The sequence below is a fragment of the Tiliqua scincoides genome, chromosome 5 (genome assembly GCF_035046505.1).
Source record: "Tiliqua scincoides isolate rTilSci1 chromosome 5, rTilSci1.hap2, whole genome shotgun sequence".
Classification (NCBI taxonomy): Eukaryota; Metazoa; Chordata; class Lepidosauria; order Squamata; family Scincidae; genus Tiliqua; species Tiliqua scincoides.
Window position 1 is genome coordinate 119,470,698 of NC_089825.1, and position 14,072 is coordinate 119,484,769.

A 14,072-nucleotide genomic window follows, 5' to 3' on the forward strand; every position below is an offset into this window, starting at 1 on the left:
CACCTAGTGGGTCCTGACCCACACTTTGAGAAACACTGGTTTTAACTATCATTCTCTCTCTTCCAAGAAGCTGAAGTTCTGTCAAGAAAGTTAAGCATTCTCAACTTCTGTTTCCATGACTGTCTTGGACCATGATACTTAAACTGGTGCTATATAATGGTGAGGTGTGGTTATACCCCACCCAAGAGTATAGCTGCTTACATATTAAGAAGCAGAATTCTGAGATATCCTCACATTACTAAAGGGGGATGGTGAAGGACACAGAATCAGGTACTCTCTTAAAACAAGTGTGAGCACTGCAAAAGTAAAACACACTTTCCTGAACTATCTAATACTATTCACATCTGTTCACGCAAACACTAACTAGAAAGCAGATGCTCTATGGCAAGAACAGAGATTTATGCAGGGGTGCCCAGTTAAAAAGCAATATATAAAGATATTAAAGCGCACACACACACACAAGACAACATACTACTATTACAATACTGCTATCCACACCAGAGCAAAAAGCTGGCATTCTGAAAATCCTCCATTTCTTTCTATAGGAGAGTCCACCTCCATACTCCTTACATCATCTTCTAGATATGATGAAAGGCTCCTTACATAAGCCTGTTTCTTACATCATCTTCTAGAGCAGTGTGCTGTGGCACATTGGTGAGCTGCGATTGGTCCGCAGGTGTGCCTCAGGAGTTTGGGGGAGGGTCATTTAGTAGTTGGGCCACTGGGGGATGTGAGCCCCCCACCAGCAGCATGGCGTACCTTGTCAACTGACAAAAAACTGACGGTCTGCCTGTGCTTTGACAATTTTAGCGCCTTGTCAGTGTGCAGTGAGCAGTGAGGCGAAAAAGGTTCAAAATGGCTGTTCTAGAGAGGTCACAGCTGCTGCTAACAGAAGCACAGCCTCCATAGCTGTGGCCCCCAATGCTTCGAAAGAGGTCTGAACTCTTCCCTGTTGGTTTTCTAGGGGAAAAAAAAATACCTGCCAGGCCCATCTCTATGGTGGTTAAGGGGAGGGCACCAGGATGAGCACACACTTGTTATCTGGTGTGCTCCCTGGGGCATTTGGTGGGCCGCTGTGAGATGCAGGAAGCTGGACTGGATGGGCCTATGGCCTGATCCAGTGGGGCTGTTCTTATGTTCTTATGTTCTTAAGGGGTAACGAGCAAATTGGGTCTGAGAAGGCAAGCCTAGGATTGTGCTCTAAGGAGTATAATCATTTAAAATTACAAGGGGCATGGTTTTGCAGTACTATCCAATCCATGTCTATTAAGAAGTGCATCCCACTGAGCTCAATGGGGCATATTCTGAGGTTAGTGAGCCTAAGAGCGCCACCTTCGAAGGACTGGAGATAGGTGTTACATATTTAGCTTAGGGATGTCACCTGATTAAAGAAATCTCAGGCTGCAATCCTATATATATATACCCTTCTCTGAGACTAAGTCTCACCCAATTCAGCAGCCTTCTGTGCAACCATGCATAGGCTTGTGCTGTTAGCTGATTAGTTATATTTTTCTCTATTAATTTGTCACTTGAATCATCCTGAATGTGTGTACAGTATTTGAAAGCATTCTAACAGTGTCCTCTCTTTGATTTAGGATCATGCAAAGGTGTGTTGTGTCTGGAATCCTTTATCATCCAAGAAGTGGTGTTTCTCCTTTTCTCTTACACAGGAGGCAATGCCTCTTGCCATCAGCAGATTTTATAAATGTTCTTATTAAACATTTAAAAAAAAAAAAATTACCAAGTAAGTGGGAGCACCTTCTCAGCACATCAAAAAAAAGTTTTTAATGGCGGGATCTAATAATTGACATGCAGTGCAATCCTCTGTATATTAACTTGGGAGTCAGTTTGCACAATGGAACTTACTCCAAGGTAAATGTGCATAAGTCTGGAGGGGCAGGAGGGGCAGACTGGGCAGGAGGTCTGGTCTAGAGGGTAGAGCCTTCATTTGCCTGAAGATTAACATCCACAAGGTTGCCAGTTCGAGGCCACCGGCACCGTGCGACCTTGAAGCAGCTGACAAGCTGCAGCTGAGCTGTTCCATCTGCTCGGAGCGTGGGAGGATGGAGGCCAGAATGTGAAACCAGATCGGAGTGTAACACCTTGAATGTAGTGGTTCTTGAAAGAAAGAACCTTCTTTCAATTTGTAAAAATCCCTGCGTGGATTTAATAAGCCTGCCTATGTAAACCGCCTTGAATAAAGTCTTGAATAAAGACCAAGAAAGGCAGTATATAAATACTGTATATTATTATTATTAAGTGCGACTTAACTGAGAGGGTCTAACTTCTGAGTCACCTTGTATTACCCTGCTAATGTGGCAAAGGAGCACTTTTTCAAGTGATGCTCCTCTTATATTAAGCAGGGGAGAGTAACTCCCTTTCATCCCACCACAGTGTCTTTTCTAGTGGCTGTTTTTGGGAGTTCTTCTGCGTTTTTTAGATTGTGAGCCCTTTGGGGACAGGGGGCCATTGAGTTATTTGATTTGCTCTGTAAACTGCTTTGTGAACTTTTTTGTTGTTCACAACAAAATATCCATGGATCCCGTATCCAGAGTTTCACTTAAATGTGGATGAGATCCATGTCCCCCCTGCACACCCTCTGGAGGTGAGGGGAGCTCCACTCCCCTCACCTCCACAGGGTCTTCTGAGCCCAGCAGGAGACCTGTGCGTCCACCTGCACGTTTATGGCACATTTACGGAACATTTGTGGCAGCCAGCACCAGGGCTAGGACTCAGCGCCAGCGTTGGGCCAGTTTAGGATTGGGCCCTAAATCTGTTGCCTGTGTAGACCCAGCCCCTATCCCCTAGCTGCTGCGCTACCTTCTTTGCAGTGTTCAGCTGGCTAGCAAGACAACCAGATAGACAAGACAGTCTCAGACCATTGTTTCTTATGACGCAGTGCTTTTAACCTTACCTCCCAAGTGTGGGTGAAGGGCTTTTACTCAAAGTTTCCATGAGGCTGCAAGAAAACAGCATGGGTGGATCAGACCGCCAAAACAGAAAGCCTTTCTGAACACTAAGTTGGTCTCTCTAAGCATGTATTGACAAGCAGCTGGGAAAAGTATGATCCCTACAAGGAGACATTCAGTGCTCCTAATACTGTAGTGACAAGGCACATAAGGAAAACACCAATCCCTGCTTGTCCCCCCTGCTTGGCGGGGGAGGGGAGGAATGGAATTAGCAAGAATGGCACTGGAGACAGTCTGTTACTCAGTAATGCTTTTTCCTCCCTGCCGCCCTCCCCATAAGCCCCACTGCACTTTCAGATGCACCCTCTGCTTCTCGTTCAAATGTATAATGCTCAGTTTCAATGCTCTCCTATACTTTCTGCCTCTTATTACTATCATATCACATAATTCTTATACTCTCCTTGCTTCCTGGGTTCTGCACAAGCCCCTCTGATTCAGGTCTCTTCTGTGTCCTTCAAGTCTGTGTTGTGTTGGGTCTGATGAATTGTTAGTAGTAGTACTAATTCAGACTCCATACAAGCAATGCGAACGTATACAGGATCTTTTGCAGCTCCTGGTAGGCCTTTTAAAGCAAGCCTGAAGCAGGGTTTCTGCCACTTCAACTGAAGAAAGAGGGAGTTTGGAAACTGTTGGCAACCTTCAGTCTCGAAAGACTCTGGTATCGCGTCTGAATGGTGGTTCTGGAACAGCGTCTAGTGTGGCTGAAAAGGCCGATTCGGGAGGGACAATCCCTTCCACACTGGGAGCAAGTGCAGTCTGTCCCTGGTCTGTCTCCCTGGCTATGGGCCTTCCTTCTTTGCCTCTTTGCCTCAGTCTGTTGGCCAAGTGTCTCTTCAAACTGGAAGAGGCCAAGCTGCACAGCCTGCCTCCAAGTGGGCCGCTCAGAGGCCAGGGTTTCCCACCCGTTGAGGTGCACTCCTAAGGCCTTCAGATCCCTCTTGCAGATGACCTTGTATCGCAGCTGTGGTCTACCTGTAGGGTGCACTGTCCCTTTCCCCCTTGACTTCACAATGTGTATAGGACAGTGTTCTTCAACTGGTGGATTGTGGCCCCAATGGAGTCATGAAGCTCATTTGGAAGGGGTGGCAGCTACCGTTCCAAGCCTATGCAAGAGAGAACTTGGATCCAATCCAATAATGGTACCACCTTCTCAAAACCGAGTCCTTGACATAATCCTGCACGGCCTCTTCTTGCTGTTTTGCCCCATAGCTCCTAAGGCTGGCTCTGCTCCGGCTGCTACCTCACTGGGATGTTGTGAAGATGCAAGAGATAGGGGTAAATGGGGTGGTTGGGGTGGGAGTGGACAGCAGATCAGGTCCGAGAGGGGGGCAGGATTGGTAGTGGGTCCCCAGCCTCATTTAAATATTTATTTAAATGTTTTTAATTGGGGTTTAAAATATTTATTTAAATATTTTTTTTTAATTGGGGTCATGGCACGGAAAAGGTTGAAGATAACTGGTATAGGAGAAACTCTGCTATAGGCCTGTATTAGGAGCCCTACCACATATATACAACCCCTTTGAGTTTTTTTCCCAATAGTAATGTAAGAATCCCATTTAGTTACCAACACCTACATGGAACCTTAGCGTCAGAGTTCAACAGAATATATGTCCATGTCTTTTGATGCAGTATTTTGTATGCTTAAAGCTTTCTCCCCATCTCTGTGCCCTATTCCAGAAGAATGCCATTGGAGAATGAGCTCCACAGGTTACTCATCCCAAAGATCTCTCTAAAGCTGCCCCAAATCTACTGGCCTGATGTGCTTCCCACCTCATGGGGTCCTGAAGTTCTTGGGCCTGGCACCCCTTATTTACAACCCCTACTTCTCAAGTCCCATTTCCCTTCCCTCGTAAGCCTTCCTATCCCTAGGCTTTGGGTATTTTGAGGGGCATCACTCAGCAAAAGAGCCCCTGTTTTGATTGTAAAAGGTCCCAAATTCCATCCCCACCATGATGAACGGCGAGCAGGACTGGGGCAAGAAATCACCCCTTACTTCAGACCTTAGGAAATTTGTTAGGCTGCAATCCTAACCCACTTTCCAGCACCGACATAAGGGCAATGCAGCTCCAAGGTAAGGGAACAAACATTCCCTTACTTTGAAGAGGCCTCCGTGAGTGACACCCAACTGCAGGATGCAGCACGTACCCCATTGGCACCGTTATGCCAGTTCTGGAAAGTTGGTTAGGATTTGGGCCTTAGTGAGATTATACAACATAAGACACCTTCAGATATTCAAAGTTGTAGGGAATACTCTGAATTGCCCCAAAATAACACTTATTCCTAGTAGTGCTTGACAAAATCTGCAAGCTCTACCCTCTGACCCCCCCTCCCAATTTTAGTTGAACCCACATCTCTCCCCTGCCAAGTAGCTTTCTAAAACCAGTAACTAAGTGGGCTGGGTTTGCAGGCAAACTGTGACAGCAGCACCGATTTTGAAATAGGTTAAGTCTGTTATACAGACAGCACCCCCACAAGCAGGTGAGTAAGCCAAAATGACCTCAGGAGGCAAAGGATTAGAAGGATGAAGGCAACAGGCAGGCTGTCTGTTCAAGGCAACTGCTGTCATTCCAGGGTGGACAGGACAGAACTGGCTCATTAGGAATTAACCGAAAGGACAACCAAGACACACACACACCATATAACATCCCCATAGCTTACATCTTGCGTTTCGGAGATGGTTGCATAGGGACTGGATCCAACTGCATCTGGCAAGCAGAAAAGAGAAGGAGAGGATATAGAAGCATACCATAGGTTTTTGTTTTTTAAAAAAATTTCTTCTTCCTCATGTGTACAACACTGGAGTCTTAGCCCCCAGCATTTCTGTTCCAAATTAGCAGACACAAGCCTCTTTCTTGAGAACCCAGGCATCCTGGCTTTTCTTTGCCACTCTCACAAATTGCTATATCCCACTGATCCTTGCAGAGAACTCAGTTGTCCTGGTTCCATTCGAATATTTCAAATTTACAACCCCCCCCCCCCACCTTTTGCTAGAGAATACTGGGACAGCTGACAGGCATTTAATCATAACAACTAGATTTAATATCCTGAGAACATAAGGCACACTGGTCCCCCTCTTCTTACTCACCCCCTTCCCAGAGAACCCAGGAGTCCCAGCTCCCCAAACACCTGCGAGGATAAGGTTAGATCCTGCCCCCTCTCTCCAGTTCTGATGTTGCTTTCAGACTGCAGCTGGCCAAGACAGGTGGAGGGCAGTTGAACTGTTCCTCCCCCCCCCCCCCAGCAGCATTAGGTTCTCTCTTGCTTAATCAGCTTTGTCTGTCTTAAGGCTCCAAGACCCATGGGTGCATTATGTATAATGGCTCCAGGAATGGGGTGTGTGAGCATCTATTGGCTGTGCAGTTGAACATCGCACATGCATTCCCAGCAAGGGGTATACGTGTGAGAATGAGCAAGGGTGTGTATCAGGACTGTAAAAGGATTTCCATGCACACATGTCTCCAATGTATTGTCTTGCAAATGCCTAAGTGTGCCTAAGATGTCAAACAGATGGGAAGCCATTGTGATCCATCATAGATCATAGTGGATGTGGGAATGGCAAAATTCAAGGGCTGATGTATGTGAGTGTACAACAGCCTTTATGTGTGCAGGTAAATGTGTATATCTGGGTCAGAGGGTGTTACACACAGATGTGGAAAAAGTGCATATCTGCCTTTGTGAGCAGGTGCACAAATATCCATTTGCATTTGTTCAAGTGATAGCACATGAATAGCACATGGCAGCATATGTGGAAGCATCACCACATATGCTATTATGACCACCAGGAGGTGTGCCAGGAGGTGTACAAGCTATCTATATAGGGATGTGCTCAGTGATAAATGAATCTATGTACTAGAGAGATGCCTAGTTGGCAACACCAGTGTTAATGGGGCCAATTGATACCCATCTGGATTTTTCTAGACGGTAGACCTTTCTCTTTCTACAGGTAATAATGTTACCTTACCTCCTCTGGAGTTGGCAGTCTTTTTGGCACACAAATCTCATTCTGCCTGAGCATGGCTCAAGTTCTCGTCTTGTCCTTGCCAGGAATCCAAGAAATGTAGTGTGAATGAATGGATTTGTGTTCTGCAAATGAACCCTTTCGGAGCATGCAAAAGACACTCCAGGTTTTGAGACACCAAACTCTCCTACAGAACGGAAGTCAATAGAGAAATCGATACACCAGCCAGAGATGAAAATGTGAAACTCTGCTCTTAAAAAAAAAAAGAAGAAGAAGAATGTTCCTCCTATAACTCACTGCACCTGCTTTAAACTCTAGTTCATTGAGTGCTCCGGGCTGGGGTAGCTGAACCAGTTACTGTTTTCTGATTGGACAATGGGTAACCATAGCGGTACCAGACCACAAAGGCTAGAAGCTGTTCCATTCTAGAATGGAGAATTCCAGAATGAGTCAATGGGATTTAATCCCCCCTCCTTTTTTTCTTCCTTTAGGATGCCAGCTTCGATCTGGCTTGGCGGGTTCCAGTGTTCTTTGAGCATCTAAGGTTTCCACATTGTCCTGAGTCTCCTCAATGTCCATTGGTCTCCTTGACCCACTACTGTCTACTCTGACCAGCAGCATCTCTGCAAGGGCCCCCAGGCAAGGGTCTTCCACCCCAGCTACCTGGAGTTGCCAAGGACTGGGCTGGAACCTTTTGCACATACCTGTAGAAATTTACCATGACAGCCTTTCCTCTTTGGGGAAGTGGATTCCACCTTTGCCCCCTTCTAAGTTATAACATCTATATAGCTTAATCTACCATTCACTGGTTTATTCCATTTATGCAGTTATGCTCCATTTATCTCACTCTCATTCTGTTCATTTTATTTTGCCCTCTCCAAATTTGCAGGGATAGGGCCACTTGGTGGCATGGTTGTTTGGGCTGGCATCACTGGCAAAGAGGGCAAACACCCTCTCCCTCTAGGACCCAGCGGCAGAGTCACAGCCAAGAGCCTCAGACCTCAGACAGACAAACCCCTGCAAGGAAGTAAAATCAATGCTTCTCCACCAGGGGGCCACCAAGGCACAGGAGGTTCACTTATGTTTAAATTCCTTATGTTTAAATGGGATACTACTGCACCCTAATTCAGTGGTTCCCAAACTTTTTAGCACCAGGACCCATTTTTCAAACCAGCACTCTGTTGGGACCCACCTAGGTTTACCAGACTTTTAAAAAAGGAGAATTAGAAATAAATAATATTTTATTTGCTTATAAGTAATAATAACCAGAAAAAAGATCCTCAAACCCTGTATATTTACATAGAGCTGTGGTTCTCACACATTTAGCACTGGGACCCACTTTTTAGAATGAGAATCTGTCAGGACCCACCGGAAGTGATATCATGACTGGAAGTGGCATCGTCAAGCAGGAACATTTTTAACAATCCTAGGCTGCAATCCCATCCACACTTACCCAGGAGGAGGTCCTATTGACTATCATTGTTAAAAGAATATACATAGTAGCTTGTTCAAAGTACAGGTCTGTAACATTTCCCCAAATGCAGTCACATACCACGGTAGCATCAAGTCTAACATATGAAAAATGAAATACTGAAATGAATGGGGACCCACCTGAAACTGGCTCACGACCCACCTAGTGGGTCCTGACCCACAGTTTGAGAAACACTGCCATAGAGAGTTTGAGGGTCTATATTTCTCTCTATATATTTACATAGGGCTGCAAACTGCAGGATCTCAGCTCCTTGCAGGGCAGTTAGCAGCTACCTTGCAAACTGCAGGAGCTGAGCTCTTTGCAGGGTGATTAGCAGCTGCAGTATCTGATTTTTCAGTAGCTTCAGGGCTTGAGGCAATTAGTTATCAGGTTATCTGATCTGCCCAACACCATTTGGCAACCCACTAAAAATCAGGTTGCAACCCACCAGTTTGAGAATCACTGCCCTAATTTGGGGTACACATTAAAAAATACCTAAAAACCGAGCATTTGTGGCAGACTGTGGCAGCAGGGGCAGTATATCAGCCTTTGGAAGGCTTCTCCTATATATGCATGACTTCAACTGGTCTGAGGGCTTGGCTCATATCTTTTCTTAGAGTTAGGGACGGCCCATCCATAAGGCCAACTGAGTTGCATCTGGAAGCCGACTGGTGTGTGTGTGTGTGTGTGGAGGGGGGTGATCTCGGTTCACCTTCTTACCTTCACTGCTTCTCCTTCCACTCCCTGAATTGGAAAAATTAGAGGGGGGGGGGGCAGAGAGGAACAGGAAATGTGGACTAGAATGGAGTGGAGTGCTGAGCTAAGACATTGGAGAGTGACAGGAGCAGAGACAGGTACATCATTTGGTAAGGAAGGGCAGCATTTGACAAGCCTCCTCAGGCATCAGGAGATCTTGGACTGATCCTGCCTACAGTAACCTGTTGGGCCTCTTCCTGTGTTTTACTTATACAGGTAATCTGGACTGAGTAAGACACAGCCAGCCCAACCCTAACCTGCCCTGGAGAAGGTAGGCCAGCGGGCCTGCACTGTATCCAAGGCAGGATTGGGGCTAAAAGCGGCTCAGCCTGGGGCAAGGGGAGTTGCTTCCCCTTACTCCAGGTAAAGCGGCAGCAGCCCCAATGGGGCTACACAGATCTGCGTCACCTCAAGAGGTAGCACAAATCCAAGCAGCCTGGGACCGCCCTATGCACCCTTACCTGGGAGTAGATATGTTAAACTCAGTGAGACTTATTTCCGAGTAAACATGCACAGGATTGACAGCAACTGTTACCCTGCACATGCCCAATCTCATCTGATCTTGGAAGCTAAGCAGGTTCAGACCTGGTTAGTACTCCCATCCAATTTTCCAGCAACAGTCTAGCCGTAATGCAGCCCCAAGGTCAGGGAACAAATGTTCCCGTACTTTAAGGGGGTCTCTGTGACTGCTGTTCCACCACAAGATGCAGTGCATGCCCCATTGGCACAGCTGCACCGGCACTGGATAGGATTGGGCACTGAAATCGCAGGGTGTGCACTGTGTGGTACCTTAACATTTGTGTGCAATAATGCATCTACTCAGTCCAATAACTTCCAGAGACCCTGGGGAAAGAACTGAACCTTGACAAATGACAGCTTTAGCGAAATGTTAAGAGGGCAAATATAGGGACAAAACTGGGCAGTGATTTACCAGGGGCAGGTACTAGAAAACAAGGGCTAATTCTGGCAAATGGACTGTTCAAGCCTGTTAGACTTCGTATATCAACTATATCCTAGATCCGGTCATGTTCTGAGAACGGATGATGGCCGGATCCCAAAGGATCTCCTCTATGGAGAACTCGTGCAAGGAAAGCACCCTACAGGTAGACCACAGCTGTGATACAAGGACATCTGCAAGAGGGATCTGAAGGCCTTAGGGGTGGATCTCAACAGGTGGGAAACTCTGAGCGGCCCACTTGGAGGCAGGCTGTGCAACATGGCCTTTCCCAGTTTGAAGAGACACTTGGCCAACAGACTGAGGCAAAGAGGCAAAGAAGGAAGACCCATAGCCAGGGAGAGAGACCAGGGACAGACTGCACTTGCTCCCAGTGTGGAAGGGATTGTCACTCCCGAACTGGCCTTTTCAGCCACACTAGACGCTATTCCAGAACCACCATTCAGAGCGCGATACCATAGTCTTTCGAGACTGAAGGTTGCCAACTACTACTATATCCTACACACTGTTAATGGAATAAGCAACATGTTTTGCAAACTCACCTTGACTTCATCATCTCCTTGTACTTTGCATAAGAATGACAGAAAGTTATTTAAGAGGAAGATTTTATTTCCAAATTTCCAAATTTATTCCAAATTTCCAGATAACATGATTATATATATATATATATATATATATATATATATATATATATATATATAAAATTATATATTACATAAAATTATATATTACATAAAATATATGTAAAATTATATATATATATTTTACATTATATATTACAAAAGAGAGAATATATTGGCAACCTTCAGTCTCGAAAGACTATGGTATCACGCTCTGAAAGGTGGTTCTGGAACAGCGTCTAGTGTGGCTGAAAAGGCCAATCCGGGAGTGACAATCCCTTCCACACCGGGAGCAAGTGCAGTCTGTCCCTGGTCTGTCTCCCTGGCTATGGGCCTTCCTTCTTTGCCTCTTAGCCTCAGACTGTTGGCAAAGTGTCTCTTCAAACTGGGAAAGGCCATGCTGCACAGCCTGCCTCCAAGCAGACTCAGAGGCCAGGGTTTCCCACTTGTTGAGGTCCATCCCTAAGGCCTTCAGATCCCTCTTGCAGATGTCCTTGTATCGCAGCTGTGGTCTACCTGTAGGGCGCTTTCCTTGCACGAGTTCTCCATAGAGGAGATCCTTTGGGATCCGACCATCATCCATTCTCACGACATGACCAAGCCAACGCAGGCGTCTCTGTTTCAGCAGTGAATACATGCTAGGGATTCCAGCACGTTCCAGGACTGTGTTGTTTGGAACTTTGTCCTGCCAGGTGATGCCAAGGATGCGTCGGAGGCAGCGCATGTGGAAAGCGCTCAGTTTCATCTCCTGTTGTGAGCGAAGAGTCCATGACTCGCTGCAGTACAGAAGTGTACTCAGGACGCAAGCTCTGTAGACCTGGATCTTGGTATGTTCCGTCAGCTTCTTGTTGGACCAGACTCTCTTTGTGAGTCTGAAAAACGTGGTAGCTGCTTTACCGATGTGCTTGTTTAGCTCGGTATCGAGAGAAAGACTGTCGGAGATCGTTGAGCCAAGGTACACAAAGTCATGGACAACCTCCAGTTCATGCTCAGAGATTGTAATGCTGGGAGGTGAGTCCACATCCTGAACCATGACCTGTGTTTTCTTCAGGCTGATTGTCAGTCCAAAATCTTGGCAGGCCTTGCTAAAACGATCCATGAGCTGCTGGAGATCTTTGGCAGAGTGGGTAGTGGCAGCTGCATCGTCGGCAAAGAGGAAGTCACGCAGACATTTCAGCTGGACTTTGGACTTTGCTCTCAGTCTGGAGAGGTTGAAGAGCTTTCCATCTGATCTGGTCCGGAGATAGATGCCTTCTGTTGCAGTTCCAAAGGCCTGCTTCAGCAGGACAGCGAAGAAAATCCCAAACAAGGTTGGTGCAAGAACACAGCCCTGCTTCACTCCGCTTCGGATGTCAAAAGGGTCTGATGTGGAGCCATCGAAGACAACAGTGCCCTTCATGTCCTTGTGGAAAGATCTGATGATGCTGAGGAGCCTGGATGGACATCCAATCTTGGGGAGAATCTTGAAGAGGCCGTCTCTGCTGACCAGGTCGAAAGCCTTTGTGAGATCTATGAAGGCTATAAAGAGTGGCTGTCGTTGTTCCCTGCATTTCTCCTGCAGTTGTCTAAGGGAGAATACCATATCAGTGGTGGACCTGTTGGCTCGGAATATATATATATTCTCTCTTTTGTAATTCTCTTTACATTAGAATTTATATATGCTATTTCTCTTACACCTCCCACAATATTTGTATATTGTATAATAAGAATAATAATTTTTTTAAATAGAGGAGAATGTTGTGTCAAAAGATGTCCTCAAAGAAGTTGCTCTCATAATCTAACTGCAGGCTTTTGTGATGAATGTGTGCTGTTAGGGGGAAGGGTCCTTAAAATCATGCTTTGATGTCTATGTACTATGACATGGTACTTTGCCTCACAAAATAGCATTAATTTCAGCCATAAACCCCATGGTGCACACTCAGAGTTGTGTGGGTGGTTCTGAGTACAGTCTATTGAAATCGTATCAGTCCATTTATTTTAGTCATCAAGGAACAGTTCGACGGAAATTGACACAGGTTTCACTAATTTACTTTACAAGGTAAGTAAAAGGGCCTTTCCTGTGAAAAGAGTGGCTTATTGGAGGATATCTAATTAATTAATTAATAATGATAATAATAACATCATTCTGAAAAAAAGTACTTTGGAAAGCAGTTTACATAGCAAAATTTATTAATAAATGGTTGATTTTAAGATAACATCAGACTTTATATTTCATGTTAACACATTTATAAGTCATGTACCTTACAAAGTAATTTAAAGTATAGTATCTGGGACACACTCTGGGTGCCTGAACTGGGTAAACCCTCAAAAAATGCCTCAAATGTTATGTTTCAGGACACAATTCTACACCAAATGGCACAGGTACCTCAACATAGGCCACATGTGCTTTTTTGGTTTTTCCAGAAGCCCTTTGGCCTAAACACCCCAAAAAGGTGCTGGATAACTCACATTTCTTATATATAAACCCATCTGCTTATATATAAATCTAGCTGTTTATTACCATTTTTAGCTCATCCGTTCTCAGAGGAGCTTAGTCTATATGTACATGGCTCACCTTCCACATTTTATCCACACAGTAACCCTGTAAGGTAGGTTAACGTAAGAAGATAATGACTCACTCAAGGTTTCGGTTATCTCTGAGCAGATGTTTAAACCTGGGTCTTTCTGAGCCTAATCCAACAATCTATCCCAGTGATTTTTCACCAGTGTGCCATGGCACATTGGTATGCCGTGAATGGTCTGCAGGTGTGCTGCAGGAGTTTGGAAAGTATTGTTAATTATTAGGGTCATTGGGGTATGTGAACCCCCCCCCCCCATCAACAGCATGGTGTGCCTTTTCAATTGTCAAAAAACTGATGGTGTGCTTTAACAATTTTAGCACCTTGTCAATGTGCTGTGAAACGAAAAAGGTTGAAAATCTCTGCTCTATCAATTGATTCTCTGTTAGAATGGCTGGAAATATCATATAGGGGACCATCACATAGGTTTCCATCACTGGCTCTTGTTCTATTACAGGAAACTCAGAACTGACAGTGACATCTCCAAAAAAACATTATCTGTTGTTAAAAAAAAAAAAAAGATTGGCTAGATTTGTACAGGATAAGTTCTATTGCAGTAGTGTTCAATTTTTCATCTCACTGCTCACTGACAAGGTGCTAAAAATTGTCAAGGCATGCCATCCGTTTTTGGTTTTTTTGCAATTGACAAGGCACATCATGCTGCCTACTAGTAAATGACCCCCCACCAAAAAAAAACTCCCACCTGCAGACCATTTGTGGCACACCAGTGTGCCATGGCCACACCAGTTAAAAATCACTGTTCTAACAGTTGTTTTCAACCTGTT